This window comes from Sciurus vulgaris, assembly GCF_902686455.1.
Source record: "Sciurus vulgaris genome assembly, chromosome: 9".
Taxonomy (NCBI): domain Eukaryota; kingdom Metazoa; phylum Chordata; class Mammalia; order Rodentia; family Sciuridae; genus Sciurus; species Sciurus vulgaris.
In genome coordinates this window covers 53,825,656-53,849,484 of record NC_136469.1, presented here as the reverse complement: position 1 = coordinate 53,849,484, position 23,829 = coordinate 53,825,656, and the positions used below count along the sequence as shown (strand labels likewise).

At 37.4% G+C, this 23,829-nt stretch overlaps 1 protein-coding gene and 1 pseudogene across 2 annotated transcripts in view; one reads left to right on the top strand and one right to left on the bottom strand.

Annotated features, from left to right (window-relative positions):
- GSTCD (glutathione S-transferase C-terminal domain containing) overlaps nt 1–23,829 on the top strand; it is a 183,661-nt gene that overhangs the window by 47,928 nt on the left and 111,904 nt on the right. The gene's annotated exons all lie outside the window — the stretch shown is intronic.
- Nucleotides 15,313–22,484, bottom strand: LOC306669245 (E3 ubiquitin-protein ligase RNF4-like; annotated as a pseudogene). Its single transcript has 2 exons — nt 22,362–22,484; nt 15,313–17,894 (listed from the first exon to the last, which is right to left on the bottom strand). The product of its transcript is annotated as an E3 ubiquitin-protein ligase RNF4-like (transcript).

Genomic DNA, 23,829 nt, shown 5'->3' with positions numbered 1-23,829 from the left:
GAGAGAGTGAAAGCCAGGAGGAGAGAGAGAAAATGGCGGGGGAGATATTCTTAAGCAGTGGAATTTCGCGGGCTAATAACAATGGACCAATGGTTGGCGAGGAGGTTTGTGGGTAACAATCTGGGTTGTAAAGTGGTGTAGGGGAGCAGAATAATGGTGGCGGCAAAATAGCAGATCGGATGCCAATATTCCTTCCTTTTTGTTTTTATAGATACTGGGGGTGGGACGATGGTCTTTCTTCTGTAGCTTCTTCCTTCTGGTTAGGGGCAAAGAATCTCATTCCTATAAAAAAAAGAGGATAAGGGAAGGCTTTAGGTGGGAGCAGATTTTTTGGAGCCAGAGGTGTCAAGTGAATCGCAGGTCTCAGCTTTGAGTGTCAGGGGCTGGTAGTCTTGAAGGAGAAGCGGTTGATTGATTGGTTGGTGAACTCGTGTGTGTCTGCCAGCTCTGAAATTTGTGTATTGGATCTTGTAGGAACTTCTGTAGGTGATTTAGTAGGCATGGTCCTATTTAGGAAGATCTGTAGATGTTTAAATGACCCAAAATTTCTGACTCTGGCAGTTTCTCTTAGTAGCCTCCAGGTTTACTTATTCTTGGGTCTAACGTAATGAGTACATCTTAAGTTATATTTTACTGTTCTTTCTTCTTTTAAATGCCCAGGAATGGCTTAGTTTTTGTTTTAACGTTTTGCTAGGTGTTCAAGATCAAGCTGGTCAAATTGACCTTGTTCTTATCTGTTGTTAAGGGTCAGCTGAGTTACCACAGGGGTTACTTGTGGAGAACTAGAAAGCAGCTTCTTAGCTCCTTGAGTGCCATTTGCTAGGTAGGGTCTCCTTGATAAGGTGACTTCCTTTGGAAGCCTCAGGGATGTCTCCCTTTTTCAGTAACCCTCCTCTTTGTAGCAGGTGCACTGATTGTCTTTTCATCCTCTAGTGGTCTCATTAATCTCGCTGATAGGGAGGTCATGTGGCCCAGAGTTGCAAAGTTCCTTAGAGATGCTCTCCCATTCCCTGGGTTGAGGCTGACTCAGAGGACAAGAGCCAAAACTGGTTTTCTTGGCCCTTTTGTGTTAATCTTGATCTTAAACTTGATCTTAAACATCCAGAAAGCCAGTCTCACCAGTCATAAAGTAAGAGTACTGGGCTTAAACTTTAATGTTTATGAATTTACAGTTATTTACCTTTTATCTGATTGGGATCTGTATTTTCTGTCCTATTGGTGATGGCTTACTATTTCAAGTTAATTTATGGTGTTTGCTCTTGAAGCAGTAGTTCTGCAAAAAATTAATCAGACAACAGTTATAGAGTTTACAAGGAAAATACAAAATGGAGTCACCAACAGTAAAACATTTATTTTGTGTAATAACTATCTTCAATTTTGGCTGAGCTGTACATTATATCCCCTGTTTGAGATCACAGTAATTTTACAACAAAAAACAATCTTTTGAATATAACTTTAAGTAAGCTGAAGTCTGGCTTACGTAGGAACCATTCTGACATGCAGCAGGGTGGGAGGCAGAGCCTTATCTCAGGTAAGGTGAGGCTCTTTACAAACCTTAGGTAAAGTGTTCTAATTCTGATGCTACTTGCCTCTTTCTTAAAATTTTAAGAAATATGCATATATTGATTCTTGAGTCTATATGAACATTAGTTAACACAATTTTAACATTATATCTAAAACATGAATTAAAGAAAGTCTGAGAGAACTTTTAACTTTCCTTTTGTATGGCAAAGTGGCAAAATGCTTTCTTGTTTCATGATATTAACCTTTAAACAAATCAAGCTCTCACTAACTTTTAGAAATACATTTACATTTAAATTTTTTTATCTCAGTGTAAAACGTAACAAATTTTATATATACCTTATTGATAACAGGTCCTAAAACAGAACATTAAATGATAGAAATAAATCCCAAATAAAATTTACTCTTCATAAGTTTAAGATCACCATTAAAGACAAGTTTAATTTGGAGAATAGCAGCTTGATAAATTTTCTGCTTTAAAGTCTTGTATACCTGGAAAATATGAACACATTTAATATACAAAGAGTGACCATTTCACAATTACCTTGATACCTTTATATTAACCAAATTTAGTTTTGGAAATTTAGAATCTAATGTAGTATAATGCTCTAACAGTTATTTAACCATAATTGTATAAACCCTAATTTTTAAGACTAATTGTTAAAGAATAAAACTTAATAGACACAATGTTAAGAGTTAATTAGTGTTTCTAAGAAATCCTTGTCATTTTAACATATAGATTAAACTTTGGTTTATATCACTACAGTAATATTCAATCTTAGGAAAAACCTTAAATAGCTTTAACTGATTGTCTCGCATACATATAACCAACTTAGTTACATGCGAACTTGTTGAAATTTGCCCTTCACTTACACAGACTTTCCTAGCACTTACTTAGACCCTCATGTATTTCATCACATAAGCACTTTCTTACCCAGAAACATTTTTTTTCACTAAATATATTTCCATATCTAGAACTTTTTATTTTCTCTTTCCTATCTGTTGACCCTTTTTTGTTCACATTCTGAAACAACTCTTATGAAATTTCTGAATTTAGATAAATTATTCCATTTTAATAAGATTAAATATTTTGTTATTTATCGTACTCTAATTGAAAGACAGTTGAAACTTTTGGAACCCTTTGTATATAGAATTGTATCTTTTAGGACTTAAATATTAGTAACCTTGTTTTTAGTTTAGTGATGACACAAAGCAATTTTAAACCCTTTTTATTTACCAATCTAGGAAAACACCAATGATATTTAAGTATGTTACCCCCATCAAATTTAAGGAGTTAAAGAGTACTCGAGTTTACTTAATAATCAGCATTTTAAATTTGAATTAATCAGATGTCTCTAACAAACACATTTGAGTAATCCCATACATGTCAACTCTAATTCACTCATCTTATTGTAAAAAAAAACAAGATATCAGACAAGTGTACTAAACAGTATTTGCCATCACTTTCCTGTTGAAGAAATCCTAGAAACAATTGATATTAGACATTTTATAAACATTAACATTTTATTAGTTTGACCACCTAGAGGCTTGCAAGTTATTTTCAAAGACATTTTACTTTCATTAGTTTACCCAGTTTAAATTGAACCTTTGTAAATCACATGAATTAAAAGTAGCTGGATCCATTTTCTAAATTTTAATTTTCAATATTTTATATCGTGTACATGATATTTAGATGCACATACAAACAACATGGTGTCAGACAACACAATATACACATAACACAAAATCAAATGGCTTGTAACTTTATAGATGAATCTCCATTGCAATGTAACTAATGTTGAAAAACTCTAGTTGAATAAAAAAAAAATAGAACTGATTAAAAAAATTCATGAGCTCAAAAAATATAGAATTTAAGGGGAAAAAAGTCTGGGGAAAATGATATGGCTGTTAATTACTTTAGTAAAGCACCATAAAATTTTCTTTTGTTGGAGTTCAGGTAAAACTTTTTGGTTTTGTTTTCCCCCCCTTGGCTTTGAGACTGGTCTCCCACTGTGCCTCTGGCTTCCTTTATTTACATTTCAATATAAGCCTTGACTGAGATCTGAAAGGAGCTGAGATAACATGTTCTAGCAGAAACTTTATGCCTAGGGCATTTTAGCCATTTCTATCAGGACTGGTTTGGATGTCAAAGAAAATTATAAGACCTTATTTTCCATTACTTTTGAGAATGAAGCTACTATGCTAAGCTCCTCACTGAGAAATGCCATTGGTTATTGAGCTGCCTATCCAGGATTTATTTTCCCCTCAGTGACAAACAGTTTAAATCTTGCTTCATAGGTAAGCTAGGGACAGGAGCTTGAAGTATGGCCCCTTTTTGATATTCCTGGGGCAGAGGATATTGTCCTATGGTAGCTATTCTCCTATCCTAGTTTGTGGGTTCCTTGAGACAGTTGCAATCCTAAGTATTGAACTTGTTGGCACAATTAAGCTTTATTCTTTGAGAGCTTATAATCCCTATTAGCTAAGAAGTTTAGGAGCTCTGTAATGGCCTTTTGATATTCCTCCTGGGTAGAGGCACATAAAGGATGTCATTTACATACTGGAGAACAATTACAGATGTTTTATCTCTGAATTTTGTAAAGTCCTTAGCTAGGGTTTGTCCAGAACAGGTGAGGGCCATCTAAATCCTGAGGTAACACTGTCCAGGTTAGTTGAGATACGCTGCCTGGTGCTTGAAAGGCAAGCGGAAATTGTGATTTAGAATCTAGCATATACAGGAAAAGCCATCTTTTAAATCTAACACAGTAAACCTAGCATCAGTTGGAATCTAAGATAAGAGTGTATGGATTAAGAACTACAGGGTGGGGAAATTTCTGCTTAATTATTCTAAGGTTTTGGAGTAGGCAGTTTACTTTTTAACTCCTAAAATGGTTGAATTGCGTGGGCTGTTGCAAGGCATTAAAAGTTTGTCATTTTCAATGATCTTTAAGGTTTTGAATGATCTTTAATAAGCCCTTTTTTTGTCTTTATGCTCCCTTTCTTTCTTTTTGAGCTGTATTATAAAAAATGGAAGATGCAAGCTGGAGGAGATCATCTAAAGATTGATCAGGGCCATTTAAAAATTTTTGTAATTTCCTCTAAATGTTTGGGGCTGACTGAATGATAAATTTATCCTTTAAAAGTAGGTGGCCCTCTATGGATTCAGGATTCAGGGTGATGTGTTTTCTCATTGCCTTCCTCAGTCTCTCCATGAAAATAGCAGGTCTTTCCTGAAGGCCTCATATAATAGTTCTTTTAGGCATCCTACTCATTATTTGAATCCCAATTAGGATGGTTTCTGGGAACTGCCTGCCCTCTAGATGGTTAATAGCATAATTTTTCCAGGTGAAGTCAAATACCTGGAGTAAGTTTGAAAACATCTCAATATTTATTACGATCCTCCAAAAACCTCCCTAAATTTATCTTTTTATGTGTCTTAAGTTGGGGGGAGGTCCCCTTGATCTTCCTCCCTTAGTAGGTGATTCCTCAAGGCTTTCTCCCCTTGTGGTAGAGATTATTGATGTCAAGCATGGTAACATAAGAAAGGCAATTTTCTTGATCATTTGTAATTTAGCAGTAAGCAGGCTAGTGGTGAACTTGGCAATACTATTGAGATAGAAACTCCCTTCTGAGTTAGAAGCATTAGGGATGTCTCTCTAACTTTGAGCTTCTTTATGGTCCAGAAAAACCCGTCTCTCACTACCTGGCTTTGCCAAAGTTATTTCTGGCCTTCTTTGGCAAAGTGCTAGGATCCTAGTTGCCCTGTGCTAGAGACCCTTGGAGGATTCAGACTTAAGGGTGTTACTGCTTTCCTCCTGCCACTATAAACTCCTAATTATGAAAAAACAATGACAAAAGTAAAAAGTGTGCAATTTTGCCTATCTTTTTGCCCTGTAGACTAAAGGAACCTCTGGAGGGTGAGGGGACATCTATTAGGTTCTTAGGCGTTTCTTGGAGGGTCTCATAAGAGGGGTTGATTTTAAATGCCTCCCTCTTGCAGCTTAAAGAGAACACAGTGAGCACATTTAAGCACAGAAACAGTAAAGGGGAGACTGTAAATAGACCAGTGAAAGCTAACTATGTGAACAAAGGGAACCTGGGCATTTTCTTACTAATCATTCCAGGTCTTTCTTTTAATCCTACAATCTGAATTCCTAATGTCTGACCAGCGAGGGAAGGGGAGCATCCAGGAGGGAGTGGATGTGGGGGAGCGTTGTACGGCTTGTACGGAGGCAAAGATAATTGGCATTTTCCCTCAGTGCCATTTGTCAACCAATCACCCTGGATACCCCTTAGGGTAGTCAGAAGGGGGAGTCTGGAGAAAGAACCTTTGGAATCCACCTGAGAGTAGCCCGGGCCAGAGAACCCCCGCAGTTGTTCCAACCCTTCATCTGCCTCCACGCCTTCTGGGACATTGTGTACTGATGATAGTTGTGCTCTGGGCCTGGACAGAAAAGTAGAAAATGGCTTTGTCAGTGTCCAACATGACTGGTCTGTACAGAGCAGGTGATTGGGGACTGCCTGGGCCGGGAAACCTCTCACCGAATCTTGAAGGATGGCAGCTGCACCAACTGAACTGCATTTAAGTAGCCGACGGGTGCCCATTTTGCCCTCCAAAAACAGAGACAGAAAGATAAACCTCAAAAAGATGTGGGGTGCGTGGAGAGAGAAGCTTACCTTGGCGTAGATCTTGGTGGGACCTCATGGCAGGAGGACTGGGTGGGCTTGGCAAGGAAATGGAAGCAGAAATAGAATGGGGCAAAGAAGATGGAGGAGCCGGGGCCGGAGGGGCCTCTGTCCCAGCAGACCAGTATCAGGGTGGTTTGTTAGCTGAGTCGAAGTCGGAGGAGGAGGAGGGATTAAGAGGGGGAGAAGAAGCCAAAAGGAGGCTTTTGCAGGAAGAGCAAAGAAGCGCAAAGAAGAAAAGACTTGAAGATAAGGACTCTCTTTCCATCTTCCTGCTCGCTCACAGAAGCTGTGTGCCATTATGTGGCCATTTTGGATTGATTGTCTAGGCTGGGGGTCAGGTAAGATTGTCTAGTAGACATCCTAGGTGTGAATCTACTGGAATGGAGGACCCAGATCCCATGGTGGAGACCGATAAATAGCCAAGTCAGTGCCCGTGGCACCCCGAGGTTAGACTAGTTGGCTGAAGACGAGAAGGCAACACAGTGATGGAGTTGTCACCCAAACATCAATGTGTGCCTGGCAAAAGCTGAGGGGCTTGGGCTGGGGAGATAGCTCAGTTGGTAGAGTGTTTGCCTTGCAAGCACAAGGCCCTGGGTTCAATCCCCAGCACCGCAAAAAAAAAAAAAAAAAGCCGAGGGGCTTGAGGGCTTGAGGACCTGGCACCAGGAATTTTGAGAGGAAAATTGAGAAAAGGAGCCTCAACCCCTAGAGGGAATCTCCACCATAAAGATCAGGAACCCATCCGTCAGATAAGACCGACTAAGGGGGCCAGCCGTAACTATAAAAGTTGTGCCTGGGGATACCCCCACCCCTCAACCGCCTCGAGGACCCCGGACACTCAACAGTCGCTTCTCAGGTTGGCAGAGGAATGTTTAAGTTGGCCTAGGGGAACTCGCCTAGGAACTCACCAGTCTGAAGGCTGGTAATGGATGCAGAGCAGAGCATCTGGGCAAATGAAAGGTGAGGCTGTGTCCGGGGCACTGGGGCATCAGATTGGTTCCACTTGCCTAAAAGGCAGTGGAAGAGCCCATCCGAGTCACAGCACCAATATAAGCACCCAGAAACCACTCTAGATGAGGGAACTCACAAAAGAGAGTTTATTAAGTGGACAGGCAGAGCGTCTCCCTGCAGGGTGAGAGAGAGAGAGTGTGTGCAAGAGAGAGAGAGTGAAAACCAGGAGGAGAGAGAGAAAATGGCGAGGAAGCTATTCTTAAGCAGTGGAATTTCACAAGCTAATAACAATGGACCAATGGTCGGAGAGGAGGTTTGTGGGTAACAATCTGGGTTGTAAAGTGGTGTAGGGGAGCAGAATAATGGTGGCGGCAAAATAGCAGATCTGATGCCAGTAACTTTGACAAGTCTTTTGTAATGAGAAAAGTTATTTTGTGTCTAACAAACAAGACATGAAAGGCTATTTATTGGTGGGGTGGGGGTAAATAGGATCATACTCTCTCTCTCCCCTCACCCCTCCCTCCCTCCTCCTCTTCCTCTCTCCAACATTTTATTGCCTGAATACTTACCATTTCCTAGGGATATATCCATACTCATTTTTTTTTTTTCCAGCAAGTCAAGGAAAGGAGTGAAAACCCTGCCAAAAGAGGCAATATTAAAGAAAATGACTTAGAAAAATGTTTTCTAGTTATGCCTACTTTCTTCTAAACTTAGTGGTTTGCTGTAAAATCAGGTAATTGCTGGATTTAACATACTATGATATGTCTGAAAGAATGTCTTTAAATAATTTTCTTTGCTTATAAAATAAGTGCTTTACATGTTTAAGTGAAATGAAATCTCATTTTAAGCAATATTCAAGTTTACATAGCTCTTCTTCAAGAGATATTAGAATTTTACTTAGATCTTTGGACAAATTCTTTAAAATGTGATTATATCAATTTGATTCCCAATAGCAAAAGAAAGCATATTCAAGTTGGGATCATTTGAAGATGATTTATATGCACAGAGATTAATTTCAGAGTAGTGACCAGGACTATAAAGTGATGTTGCAGGAACCTGGGATTAGTAGGTACAGAATATTCTACTAATTGTACCACCTCTGGGTCTGACTGGAATGCAGAAAGGAAATAGAAGAGAAGGTCTGATAGATCAAGTTGCTTTGTATCCCCCTTCAGGCAATACAATGGCAGCCCCAGGTGACCAATAGGTGAGTGAGAGCCAGAAGAATAAACACCCTGATCTCAGTCTCCTTTTTCTTATCTCCTGCTGGGGCTTCTCTGAGACTGAGAAAAAAACCAAAGTTCTTCCTGCTCTCACTCTCCACTCAATACAACTCTTCTGACACCAGATGGGTAGAGGTTTTCCCCTAATAAACAATTCTCCAAGAGAATCCTGCTGGGTGTCCTCTAATTCATATCCATTTTGACATGAGCTACTCAAAGATTGAGTCCCACAGGTTAAGGGCTCAGAACCATAAAACTGCTCTGTACTTTGTATGCCAATCTCAAGTACTAGGTTTTAACTCGTACTTCTGTCCAATGGCTATAAGTTGGGATTCCAACAATGTGCTCCTTGCTTCAATTAATTTGCAAAGAGAACTCATGGATGTCAGTTTATTACACATATCAGCTTATTAATATTTATTTACAAATATCAGTTTATTAATAAAGGATGCAGATGAACAGCCAGATGAATAGATAAATAGTCCATGAAGTGGAAAGGTCCTGAGTTCTGGAGCTTCTATCCCCATGGAGTTGGGGTGTGCCACCCACCCTGAACACAGATGTGTTATCAATTTGGAAGTTCTGAGAATCCCATAGTCAGAAATTTTTATGGGGGCTTTATCATATAGGCATAATTGATTATTAACTTCAATTCTAGTCTCTCTTCTGTGTCAAGTCTTATAATCATGGGTAGGCCTGTTGGTGACAAGCCCTCATCCAGGAAACCACCAAAAGGCCCCTCATAAGAACAAAGATACTTCTAGAATTTAGGAAATCCCCAGGGATTTAGGAGCTTTGTCTCAGATGTTCCTATCACTCAGGCTATTACAAAGATCTTAGCAGCTGTCAGGGACTAGGTGCAGAGTGTGTGTACATGTGTGCATGTATGTATACATTGTGTGATAATCAATAAAGACACACTGACTGTCAGCTGAATTGAGAATGTTACTGGCAGCACAAGATCCTGCCCAGGGAGGAAGAGACTAGGCTCCAATGCTCACTGCTCCATATTCAGAGTAAAATTGGAAGGAAAAAATTAGTTTTATTTGAAGCCAGCTGTAAAGGAAGATAGAAGAAACTTATTTCGAAGATTCCATAATCTGAAATCCCTGGAAATTCACCAAATTTTTAAAGGAAAAGAGGCAGGGTAGTAACAAAAGACAGGAAATACATGTGTGAATTTGGTTATCTTGTATTAGGTCTAAGTGGGCAGTCCTTCTTCCCATCTTCTTTGGTCCCTGTCCATGCGGGGGTCAGTCCTTTAGCTTCCTTTCTCAGCAAGAGAAATTTTGTTTCCAATTTATAGAACCCCTAATTCAGCTTTCCATTCATTATACTGATAATTTTGTCATTGTTACCACCTACAGTGGCTGTGCAGATCTCTGCATATTAAGTTACACTAATCTGTTTTGCTATCGCCAAATCAAAACTAATAAAATTTGAAATTTATTAACTTGGGGAAGGGAGTTTGACCGTAGCACAGGAAATGTTTTGGAAAAGTATTTCATCCTGTGAAAGTTTCAGTTCATGCTACAATTTTATCTGAAAATTTCCTGTTATAGAAGATTGCTCTTTAATGTGACTATTCTTAAATATTAGTGTTGTAAGGGAGTTTGTTCAGGGGAGCAATTGTAACAACTCTCTCTATTGGAGTTTTTGCTTAAGAACCTTAAAATTTGAATCCATTTGATTAAAAGCAGCGTACAAAATTAATATATTAAGAATTTCCAATTTCGAAGCTGAATTCTACTCTCTGTTGCTGGAATATGGTTACTGTCAGTGTTTTCATTTATTGTATTGCCTTATTGTTATCACTGTTCTGTTAATACTATCAGGTCATATTATACCAAGTAATTTCTCACATGTTGAATGTACCTTTATTATACAGGCAGAAAGGGTGGGAGATGAAAGAGCATCTCTTCAAATTGCTCACATACTGGAAACCCTTAATCATAATGCTCACTCTGAAATTCAAGTCTTGCTTGTGAAGAACAAATTTTGTGCATGTTTCACACAAATGGTCTCCTTGCATTGCAGGTCTCTCTTTCCTTTCTCATATAGCTTGAGTTTCTAGCTATATTGAGTAAACTCTTAAACTAAAACAGCTCTATGTATGTAGGTTTGTTTATACCTCTGTTTCAAAGAGTAGAAATGATCAACGTCAGCTGGGTTTTCCCACAACATCTGCGATTATTATATTCAATTGTAGTGCTGCATTGCATCCAAACTATTTCATGAGGGAATACTGTATCCTTTAATTTTATACTAGAGAGAGGCCATTATTAGGTTTAAATGCCTATGGAATATAAAAAGTTCTACTTAAAGAAAAACTATTTCAGTATAAAGATAGCATTTCTTGCTTTTTAAAAAGTTATAAGCTATAATTAATCATAATATATTCTGTCTTTATGAATACTTTTACTGAATCTTTCGATGTTTTCCTTCCATACTTTCCTTTTATTAGGCAGTTTGGTAGAAGATATCATTTAATATCAAACCATATTAAAGAATTCAGCTACTTTGGGTATTATAGTATTTGCTCTTAAAAATTTTTTTAATCTTTGAAACAATACCGACACCCCTAATGTGACTGCCAAGTTTTAATGATATCATAATATTTCACAAGTAGATTTAATATATTTAGCCAAATCATCTGAAGTTGAATATAAAGTTGCTCTCAACTTATAAACTTAATAGATAATACTTCAGTGAAAATATCTTCAGCATAACTATTTGTCTACATTGAGTAGTTCCTTAGATGGGAAATAATGGGATCAAAGAATGTGAATGTATCTGCTGCTTGCAATATGTATTGCTGTACAGATTTCCAAAAGGGTTTTACTAGGTTATTTTATCATCATCAATGTTCAAAAGCCACTCATTCAAATTTTGAATAATTTTTATAAGTTAATAGAAATAGTTCATTGTTTTATTATATCATAGCAATGTCAAGTATTTGATTGTATCACATTTTGTTTAGTATCTTTGTCTCGTCAATTTTTTTGACAATGAATTTGAATGAGTTCTTTGACAAAATAAATATATTAATTTTATGTTTATTTGCTAAAGATATTAGAATATCCTTTGACTTTTTTATTTGTGAGAAACTTGTTTTTCTTAAAATGAGTCATTCCAGAGGTTCATGTTTTAATTCTATTTTATATGCAGAAGCCTGTAGCAAAAGAAGACTGTTTCTGTTGGTTCTTAGGATGTGGCAGCTTCAGATAGGTTAAACAACGTAGTATAAGCTCTAGAAGTTGGCTAGCAATGGTAAGAGCAGAAATCTAAGAATTTTAATAGGATGCCTGTTGTTATATTGTTTTTATTGTTCCCTTATTTTTCGGTAACTACCTGACAAAAGTCTTTTGAAATACCAACCTATTCTCCATTGTGCTTATGGGAGCCAAAGAAAGAAAGATTGAATGATTGTTTGATTATATTATTATGGGAGATTAGCATACCTCCAAAGGGAGGCATGAAAGGTAATAGTGGCAATTCAAGTGAACACCATTAGAAAGATGAAGCTTAAGGAACAGAATGGAAGCAACTTTATCCAGTTGCTCTTTCTCTTGGACAGTTTACTGTTAGTAGTTGTGCTTACTTTGAACATAGAAGGTGATTCCCTTACCAGTTGCTGTCTCTCCCAAACAGACTTAGCTCATGGAGGGCACTGACCAGTTATTCCTGTTTATAACTCTTAAGTCCACCTAAGTTATCAGCACAAAGAATAAGAGATTTAATGGATACTAAAATGAAATAATGAATGAATTATAGTGGATAAATAGTATGAAAGATAATTTGGGTTGTAAAACATAATTCTAAACTTGAGCACTCTGAGTTCTCAAAAGAAAATTGTAAAGAAACAAAAGAATTATCTCAGAGATCTGGTGTTTAAAAATTTACTGATAAAGATAACAAATAATAGAATAGTTTTTAATACCTATCTGGACTCAGAGAAAAATGGATTTGTTTTTTTATTATCACAATAGGACTCATTTTTTCCACATTTTAATTGGTGTATTGTAGTTGTACATAATGATGGGATTTTTTGTTATATATTCATACTTGCACACAATATAATGATATAACTTGGCCAATATTACTCCCCAGACCTCCCTCCCAGACCACCTCCCATCCACAGGATCTCTTTCCTTTACTGATCTCCCTCTGGTTTTCATGAGATCACCAACCCCCTATTTCCTATTTCTTTTCCTATTTCCTCTTTAGCTTTCACATATGAGAGAAAACATAAGACCTTTTAACTTTTGAATTTTACTTATTTCTCTTAACATAATTGTTTCACAATTCATCCATTTTCCTGCAAATGACATAATTTCACATTTCTTTATGACTGAAAGAAACTTTATTGAGTATATGTACCACATTTTCTTTATCTATTCATCTGTTGATGGATACCTAGTCTTGTGTCATAGTTTGGCTGTTGTAATTGTGCTCCTATTAAACATGGGTGTGTATGTATCACTGTAGTATGATGAATTTAATTTTTTTAGGATAAAAATAATTAGGAGTGGGATAGTATAGTGGTTCCATGCCTAGTCTTTGAGGAACCTCCATACTAATTTTCATAGTAATTGCACTAATTTACAATCCCAAAAAGAGTGTAAAAGAGTTTCTTTTTCCACTTATTCACTCTTGACATTATTTTCTGAGTTTTAGGAGTCCTACTGAAAAAGTTTTTGCCTGTGCCTATACATTGGAATGTTGATCCTACATTTTCTTCTCAGAGTTGCATAATTTCTGGTCTAATTCTTAGATCTTTGATCCATTTTAAATTGATTTTTGTGCAGGGTGAGAGGTACAGGTCTAGTGTCATTCTTCTACCAATGGATAACCAGTTTTCTCAACCTTATTTGTTAAAAAGGCTGTCTTTTCTCCAATGTATGTTTTCTGCACTTTTGTCAAACATCAGATCAGGTGACAGTAGATGTGTAGGTTTGTCTCTGCATCTTCTATTTTGTACCATTGGTCTACATGTCTGTTTTTATGCTGATACCATGTGGTGTTTGTTACTATAACTCTATAGTATAATTTGAAGTGAGGTATCATGATGCCTCCAGCATTGCTTTTTTGACTTTGAATTGCTTTGGCTATTCTGAATCATTTATTCTTCCAAATGAATTGTAGACCTGTCTCATCTAGTTCTGTGAAGAATGTTTTTGGAATTTTAATGGGGATTACATTGAATCTGTATATTGCTTTTGGTAGCATGGACATTTTAACATGATGGTTTTCCTATTCATGAACATGGAATGTTTTTCCATCTTTAGAGGTCTTCAATTTATTTCTTCATTTTTTAAAAATAGTTTTTATTGTGGAGTCTTTCACCGCCTTATTTAGATTTATTCCTAGGTATTATATTTATTTTTTTAGGCTATTATGAATGGAATTTGTTTTCCTGATTACTTTCCCAGCTGATTAATTGTTGGCATACAGGAAAACTATTGAATTTTATATGTTGATTTTGTGAACTTGGCAAACTTTGCCAAGTTTGTTAATTAGCTCTAACAGTCTTTTGGTGGAATTTTGGATCTTCTAGGTATAGAATCATACCATCTGCAACCTGATAATTTGGCTTCTTTGTCTTTCCAATTTTTATCCTTTTTATTTTCTTGTCTATTTACTCTGGCTAGACTCTAACACCATATTAAGTAGGAGTGGTGATAGGAGACATTCTTCTTTTCCAGATTTTAAAGGAAATGCTTTCAGCTTTTCTCCATTTGCTATGGGGTGACTGAATTTTTCACATCATGAAAACCATCATGTTAAAATGTCCATGCTACCAAAAGCAACCTTTATGATGTTTAGGTAGGTTCCTTATCTCCTTTGTTTCTTCAGTGTTTTTCTCATGAATTGGTATTGAATTTTGTCAAAGGCCTTCTCTGCAACTATTGAGATGACTAAGTGATTTTTGTCCTTCATTCTATTTATGTAATGAATAACATTTATTGATTTGCATAAACTATCCTTACATCTTTGGAATAAAATCAGTTTGGTCATGATGTACAATCATCTTACTATGTTGTTAAACACAATTTACTAAATATTTTCATTTTTGCATCTAATTTCATCAGGGATATTGGTTTATAGTTTTCTTTCCTTGATGTGTTCTGATCTGGGTTTAGTATTAGTGTGATATTGGCTTCATAGAATGAATTTGGTAGTATACCACTCCCTTCTACTTTGTAGAATTATTAGTACCTTTTTTAAAGATCTGGTAGAATTCATCTGAGAATCTATCTAGTCCTGGGCTGTTCCTTATTGAAAGACTTTTTATTACTACTTCTATCTCTTGACAAGTTATTGGTTTCTTTAGGTTTTCTATGTACTCCTGATTCAGTTTTGGCAGATCATATTTATCTAGAAATGTATCCATTTTTTTTCTAGATTTTCAAATGTTTTGAAGTATAAATTTTCAAAATAGTACCTAGTGATCTGCTAAATTTCTGTGAAATCTGTGGTGATTTCTCCTTTTTCTAATTTTATTAATGTGTACCTTTTTTCTTCTGATTAGTTTCTAAGTGCTTGTCAACCTTTTTTATCTTCTCAAAGGACCAATTCTTTGTTGCATTAATTCTTTGTATTTTTTATTCTTGAGTTCATTGATTTCATTTCTGATATTAATTTTTCCTTCCTTCCTCTGACTTTGGAATTGGTTTGTTATTTTTCAAGGGCCTTGAGATGCATCATGAGGTTGTTTATTTGGGATCTTTCTGATTGTCTTATGTAGGCACTCATCTTTTTAGAATAGCCTTCATAGTGCCCACAGGCTGGTATGTTGTATCACTGTTCTCATTTCAGTCTAAATTTTAAAAAATTTCTTACTTGGTTTCTTCTATCAATGAGTCATCATTCAAAAGCATACTATTTAATCTTCATGTGTTTATATAGTTTCTGTAGGGTTTTTCCCTTTTTTTTTTTTTTGATCCAAATTAATGATTTTATTCATAACTGCAACACTAGCAGAGGAGTCCAAAACAGACTTTGTACATGGATAAAATTTAAAAGTAAAAAAGAAAGAGCCGAACTATGTACACTGAGGTAAAGGACTTTTTTCATGCCAGTCTTTTCCTAATTTGCAGTTTCTCATTAGCAGAAACTAAGCACACTTTTTCCCAATTTAACTTAGGCTGAAGTAATGCAACTTTTATAAGCCATCACATTAGTTGTCTTTAAAGATAAAATACAAAGAAAATTTGAAATGGGTGTCACCATATCTATGGGTTGACAGGCCGCATGGTCACCTTTGCCCTTGAAGTCTAACAAACACTTCCATGAAACCCAAAGGAGACTTAATGACCATGACATCTGCTGGGGGGCAGGCAGGCATGCAGCCCCTCAAGATGATGAACACTGAAGCTTTTACCTTCTTCAACTCTGTGAAGAAAATCATGACTCTCATTCAAACTAACTGGAAGTAAGCCAAAAGGCTAAGAAGTCAGAGTGAAGAATGAGACCTTTTTCTTTTACATAGAGAAGGGGTGCTCCTTCAGCCCTGTCTGAAGTGAACTCTGTGAGGAGTCCCTGCTCTTTCAGGAAAGTAGACTGAAAATCAGTTATTGCTAGCAAAGCCAGAGGGCCACTTTCCCATCATGAAGATTTTTACATAAAAAGGCTATTGGTTTGACTTGAAGTTCTCTGAAGAAGGAAAATGAGAAGGTGGAGGCTGGCCTGCATGGCATGTCACGAAAGGCCCCTCCCCCACCAGCCACCCAAACCGCAGTGCCCTCAGTGTCAGTCTGGATCCCCTTGTTGCCTCTGAGAAAACTCAAGGCTCCCATATGGAATAAAGGTTGTTATCTGGCTCTTGCAGAGAAAGAACCACCATGCTATGCCAACCCAACCTACAAAGCAGTCAAAATTCCAAAGGATGACAGCCCACCTGACCAGAAGAGCAGCTTCTGAAATAAATGTCAACTTGTGGGTCAGGGTGAGAAGCCAAGTCAGGGCCAGGTCCAGTGAGCCAAGATCCTTGAAACAGGGGCACTAGAATCTTGGGCAAAAGCACAGAAGTGAGTGGTTGATAAGGCCACAGTTACTGCCACCACCTCCCAGTATTGATGCCTGGGCAGGCATAGGCGGTAGGAACTGAGGACTGGAGGGCAGGTGGTCAACACAGGACAGATTTTATCAGAAAATAGAGGATACCCATGTGCCTGCCCTATTGACTTTCAATGTCCTGTACCATGTGGAGAACTTTGGAGCATGGGTTAGGTTCCTGGGAACAGTTGGTGAGCAGAGACAGGATGGGATAGGCACTGCTCCACAGGCAACATTTGGGCTCTGAGGAAGACACTAACAGTACTGCATCTCCTGGACTGCTGAAAAGTAGTAATGAATAGGCTTTATTGTATTTTTTGTTCTTAGGAAATGGGGGCTTGCCCTTCAGAGTTCTTGATTTGTAGAAAATACTGCACATGTATGATGTTCAGGCAGAATCACAGGTCATCTCTGACCCTCGAGATAAAAACAAAAATGTTAAGTGGTTGAGCTTTCCTAAGGGCCACTCCTACAACTGGAACCCTTGGGTTGAGGGGACCATGTCTTGCTTGGTTATAGTAGGCAAACTGGTCGACTGGCAGGTGCCTGGGAAGGTTGTGTGCCTGGTAGAGTTGGGGCAAGCTTTCCAAACATGGAAACTTCTTGGCAAGGAACCACAGTTTTCAACTCTGATATGCCTGATTTCCTTTGTCCTACTTTGGGATGAAACCATTGTAGAGGAACAGAGATATAGAGCTAAACGGCGAAGGCCACTGATCCAGCTCCAGAGCATAAAACTGGAAATAACAAAAGGATCCAAGGGAGTTGGAAACAGAAGAGAAGTTTACATATCAGATGTTGGTTTTGAAACTGTTTTTCTTAGCTCGAGAAATTGGAGGCAGATACCATGTGAAGAGCCAGAAAGGCTGTATGTCTTTCCTGAGCAGATCTGACACTTCATATATAAATGGGGTGGTACCATTTGTGTTTGATATTTTTCCTACAATTTGGGTAAGTGTTAACATTCTTAAGGGAATCATGGAGGCACTGGATACAGAAGATGTGGCCACACTCTGTAGAGACAATGAGACATCCATTCTGCACAAATTCTGGTTATCTATTTGTGCAAATGGGACAACAGTCAGTACCAGAGGGCCTGAGTTCTGTGGCCCCCTCATCCCTGGCATTTCTGGGAGTGTGGGTAGTCACATACACATCTCCATCCCTGGGCATCTCCTGTCAACACTGTTCACCATGCAGCTGTCAGCATATTCTTTACACAACCTCCTGGCATTCCTTCTTGGCCTCCTCCTTCCATCAGCTATTACAAGAGTCACTGTGAGTCAGGTCCATGACCACAGTCTCTAAAGATTCACAGGTAAGGTCTACAATTTCATCTCCAGCAGTTTCTACAAGTTCTATAGGTTAGGATTCTAAGGAAATCTCAGGTGCAGAGACTGCTTCCCAAGTTCACTTCTGGTCTTGTCTAGAACTTACTGTTCCACCATGGTACTTTTTTTGTACTTATTGTGCTTCTTGGCAACAACCTACAGAAAAGAAATTGATCTCTACCCAGGTTTGCAGCAAAGCTGAATGTTCCCAAACCTTTCATGCCTGCTGGTTTAAAAATAATTTGGAACCAGGCAGATTTCAGTATCTTCAAGTCCTGTCCCAAAGTTGGTCTGGTCTGGCAGACGCCACTGCCAGCACACTAGAAAAAAGAAGCACCTTCAGAAGCTGATAAGGAGACCTACTCAGTCAAGACTCTGCCAACTCAAAGCCTTAGGTTTTGTTGTGTTGATTTCAAATTTCATTTTTGGGATTTGACAAAATCCAGGGAATCATATCTTATTATTTTTTTTTTTTTTTGTATTTGCTAATAGTTGCTTTGTGGCCTAAAATGTGGGCTATTTTCATGAAGTTACATGAGCCACTGAGAAAATAGTGTATTAAAGTGTTGCTAGATGAAACAGTCTATAGCTGTTAATTCTATTTGATTTACATTTTTCAGGTCCAAAGAGTCTTTACCGAGTTTATGTCTAGATGACTTACCTAATGGTGATAGTGGTGATGGAATCCCTCAGTTTTGTATTGGGGTCTACCTGATGTTTTAATTTGATTTAATCTCTCTTTTATGTAATTACTTGTAGTCACATTTAGGACATAAATATTTATTACTGTTGTGTCTTCTTGTTGGATTATTCCCTTTACCAGTATGAAGTGACCTTCTTTGTCTCATTAGCTTACTAATGTTAGAAGAATAATTTTAGCATGAAAGATGAAGACTAATTTGTTAGTATTAGGAAAATGATTTTGGCATGTGTTGTAATTGAGGACTTTATTATTCCTAGTTAAGGCCCAATCAGATTTGGGAGATTCTTCCCATGATTTCAGGGATCCAGTTCCTTTGGAGCATAGCAAGCATGATTAATCTTAGAACCATATTTTCCTGGTGGTTTAGTCATTTCCTCCTGCTTGACAAATTATGCAAAACAAGAACGGGGACACAATTACAAGTAGAGCTGAGGCCAGTAATCCAGCTATATGTGTAGAAAAGTACTTGAAAGTGTTAAGGGAAGAAATTTCTTCAGCTAAATTGCCCCAGATTTCTTCATTATCAAAAGTAGGCGTTTTGCAGCTATCCCACTCCTCGGCCTATACCCAAAGGACTTAAAATCAGCACACTACAGAGATACAGCCACATCAATGTTCATAGCGGCTCAATTCACAATAGCCAGACTATGGAACCAACCTAGATGCCCTTCAATTGATGAATGGATAAAGAAACTGTGGTATATATATATATATATATATACAATGAAATATTACTCAGCTATAAAGATTAATAAAATTATGGCATTTGCAGGCAAATGGATGAAATTGGAGAATATCATGTTAAGCCAATCTCAAAAATCCAAAAGAGGAATGATCTCACTGATAAGTGGATGATGACACTTAATGGGGGGTAGGAGGGGGACAAGAATGGAGGGAGGAGGGACTGTATAGAGGGAAAAGAGAGGTGGGTGGGGTGGGAGGCAAGGAAAAAAATAACGGAATGAATCAAACATCATTACTCTATGTAAATATATGAATATGCAAATGGTATGCTGTTACTCCATGTACAAACAGAAACAACGTGTATCCCATTTGTTTATAATAAAAATAAATTAAAAAAAAAAAAAAAGTAGGCGTTTTGGCATTAACAATGGCCAGGATCTGAGATTGTAATTTTAAGACATCTAAAGAAGCATTATGAAAATAATCAAGCCCCATTAAATTTTGCCATTGAATCTCAGTGTTATCATATGGAACTCTAGTAACATAAAAGTGAGTAATATTATAGTAGCATTGCAGTCTCTTGAGTCTGCAGTAAACCTTGTACTTGTTCCTCTAGCCATATAACAGTCTTTTAGTTGCCAGACCACACTCAGAATTTCCTGATCAATATGTACTTGACTTTTCCAGGTCTCAGTAAAATTCAGAGATGATTATCCCATCAAGATAACAATGCCAGCTATTAGCCACCAGAAAAAAATGTTTAGCACTCTTATAGGGAGCCAGGTGGCCTTTTGGCCTTTTGGAAATCCCAACAATTGGTCCTGGACTCTGCCATGTATTCTGATTGACACATTGTTGTAAAGTTAAGTTCTCATATTTAACATAATACATGTTTTGTAGGCATTATATTGTACTTGAATAGGTTCAGACAATAAAACATAGGGATATAACATACATGTGAGAATTCCTTACGAAAGAAAACATAAAGATGGGTGATTTTTAAAATTTAATATATTGAAAATCATGTTTCAGATCTGAAAAGGCTCTGAAGTCAGATCTATTTTCCATATTCCAGGTAATTCTGGAGCTATTTAACTTGTCTCTTATCATTCCCAATTGTTTTACATAGAAATATCATTCTTCCCTGACAGATTTTGCAGGACAACAGATGCCAGGGAGTCTGATTGATTTCATAAAGTCAGTATGAATTCAGTGACCTGTGCTGACTATTTTCATAGTGAATAGAGGTTCCTAATTCCATTTCTCCTGTGTTAACCCCAGTGAATGTTTTTAGCCTATGAGTAGGGGATAATGGGGGCGGGGTCTCCTATGTCTGGTGTATGCTATTATTGGAATGGGTAGGCTATGATTGTGGGGTAAAGTGTCAGTTTGAGGAGTAAGGAAAATTAAGGTACAGAGGCCAGTTTAATTTTTGTAGGCAGGGATAAATATGAGCCTCCCAAAGGGGAAAAAAACCTCAGAAGTTAGGAGTCATCAGAGCTGTGGGACTGACACAAGTGTACATCTTAAGTCCTATTTTAAAATAACTATTGTTTTTCCTCTAAAATGTCCAGGTATGGCTGTATTTTGGTTATAACTGTTTTGCTAGGTATTCAAGATCAAGCTGGTCAAATTGTTCCTAACAGCCATTAAGAACCAGCTGAGTGCCCAAAGAGGTCACTCTTGGGGAACTTGAGAGCAACTTCTTAGCTTTTTTCATGCAATCTCATTGCTAGGATTGGTTAGGGCCTCCTTGATGAGGTGGCTTCCCTTGGAAGCATCAAGCATGTCTCCCTTCTACAGTGACCCTCCTCTTTGAAGCAGGTTCTCTGATTGGCTTTCCATTCTCTAGTGGTCTCATTAATCTCCCTGATCAGGGGTCATGTGACTCAGAGTTGCACAGCTCCTTAGAGAAGTTCTCTAGTTCCCTGGTTTCAGGCTGACTCAGAGGGCAAGAGCCAAATATTGGTTTTCTTGGTCCTTTTCTTTTAACGTCAATGTTTAGGCCTTGACTTTAAACATCCAGTGAGCCAGTCTTACTAGTCTTAATGTAACAGTACTAGGCTTTAACTTCAATGTCTATAAACTTATAGTCATTTACTCCTTATATTTAATTGGGGCCAGTATTTGTACTAGAAGTTAGCCATATATCCTATCTGTCCTGTATGTGATGGCTTATTATCTCAAATTACTAGGTTGTGTGTTCTTGAAGTAGTACCTCTATAAAACATTAACAGATGACAGTTATAAAATTTACAAGGAAAATACAAAGTGAAATTAACGAGTATAAAAAATGTTCAGTTTGTGTAATAGTTATCTTGAATTTTGGCTGCATTACACATTATATCCATGTTTGAGAGCACGATAATCTTTGCAACAAACATCACTCTTCTGAATACAACTTTAAATGAACTGAAGTCCAGCCTATTTTGGAGCCATTCTAATATGCAGTAAGGTGTGAGGCAGAGCCTTATCTCAGATAAGGTGGGGTTCTTGGTGAATTTTAGGTAAAGTGTTTTAGTTCTGAAACTGATCTTTGCCTCTATCTTGTGTCATTTTACAAAGTTTGCATATATTGTTTCCTGAGTCTATATGAACATTAGTTGACAAAATTTAATGTTATATTTGAATTAAATAAAGGGTGAGAGAGCTTTTTAACTTACCTTGTGTGTGGAAAAATGGTAAAATGTTTTTATGTTCCACAATATTAACCTTTAAACAGATTAGAGTCTTATTATCTTTTAGAAATACATTTACATTTTTACCCCAGTGTTAAAAGTAACATGAAGACTTAGGTTCAGTTACAGAACATTAAATGATATAAATAAATCCCCAATTAAGTTTGTTACTTTTATAAGTCTAAAATTACCATTACAGACAATTTTAGTTTGGAAGACAGCAGCTTGATAAAATGTTCTTTTAAATGTCATGCTTTATTTTGTATACCTGCAAGATATGAACCCATTTAATATACAAAGAAGAGTAATAGTACCACAATTACTTTGATTTTTTTTTATATTAAACAAGTTTAACTTTTAAAGGTAAATTTAGACTCTAATGTAGTGTACTACTCAAAAATAATGGTTGTTGCTGTGTAACCAGGGGTGTACAGCTCCTAATTTCTTTAAGACTAGTTGTTTTAAAAAATAAAACTTAATAGATGCAATGTTAAGAGAAATTAATGGGACCACGACTGCCCACCTGCTGCTTCTGGACCGCGGACTCAGCACCCACACCCGGCACACAGACTGCACGAGTGGCTCCCCAGCATGTTTGGAGGCTGGTACAGACATCTTGAATTATCCCTGAGGGCGTGGCCACCATCTTTGGGAGGGGCAGCTCCTGTCTTGAGATGCCTGCAGGAGACTGGAGGCCCTTTGACAAGTACCATACTCACATCCAGATACTGAGGTCTGGGAAGTTTGAGTGGTGGATGACTGTTTAACATAGATTTTTTTTTTTAATTTTTAATTTTTTATATCTTCTTTTTATTCTCACTCTATTTTCTTTTTATTTACCTGTTTCCTCGGAGTCTCTTTCTCCCTAGTTGAGATAGGGCTTGATATATTTGGTAATTGAATGAAGAAAAAAGAAAACTTGGAAGTAGGAACCTCAGACAACCTTGCCATTTTGTAAATTTCAGACAATTTTGTTAATCTGTAATCTTAAAATTAAGATCCCCAGTCTTAGGATTCAGCCATACCTGCATGAGTCATGACTGGAGGTTTCCTGACCTCAGAGATCTTTGGAGGTGCCAGATGCTTCAACAGCCGCTTCCCAGGTCCCATTGGTCATTTAATGTAACTACAGGGGAAGGGGAAGGGGAAGGGGATGGGGAAGGGTTAATTTCACCTTACTCTCATTTCTGATCAGGGAACCAACTGTTAGTGCAAAAAGACCAGACCTACAAAAACTTCACAAATCAGTAAAAGTCTTCATTCAGGAATGGAGTCATGGTTCTGATAGACCCACTTTCCTGGTGGAAAATGAGCCACTGGCCAAAGGAGAAGTTTAGGCTTATATAGGTTATACTGAGAGGTGATTTAGTGAGTATGTAAGTTAGGACATTCAGGAATTTGGGTTTGGGGATTGGGGGGTAGTGGCCAGTACCTGGAGAGGATTTATCTTGGAAGAGATTAGTGTTTCCTAGAGACTATCATTTAGAGGTCTGAGCAAACACTGTTTTCCACCAGTGGCCAGCATCTGAAAAGGATTTATCTCAAAAGAGATAAAAGCTATCAACATATGGCTTTCTTTTTCACTCCCTTTTTGAGGTTCACACTATCTTGGGGTTTTTCATTTTTCATATCCAACAGCATCTGTTACAAACAACAGATAGTTGGGCCTTGTTTTTAAATTCATTCTGCCAGTCTATGTCATTTATACATAGAGATTATGTATGGAGATTTGAGACCATTTACATTCAATATAATTATAGAGAGAGGTTTATAAATTCCTGCCATTTTGATTTATTTATAATGTTTAATTGGGTTCTCTTTCTCATTGTTTAGCTACTCTTCAAGTGTTCTTTTGTGGTTTTTTTTTTTTTAATTTCTTCTATGTAGAGTATTTCTTTAAGTGATTTCTGCAGAGCCAGTTTTTAGCACTCATGAATTCTTTCAGTTTTTGCTTATCTCCCAAGGTTTTTATTTCTCATCAATTTTGAAGG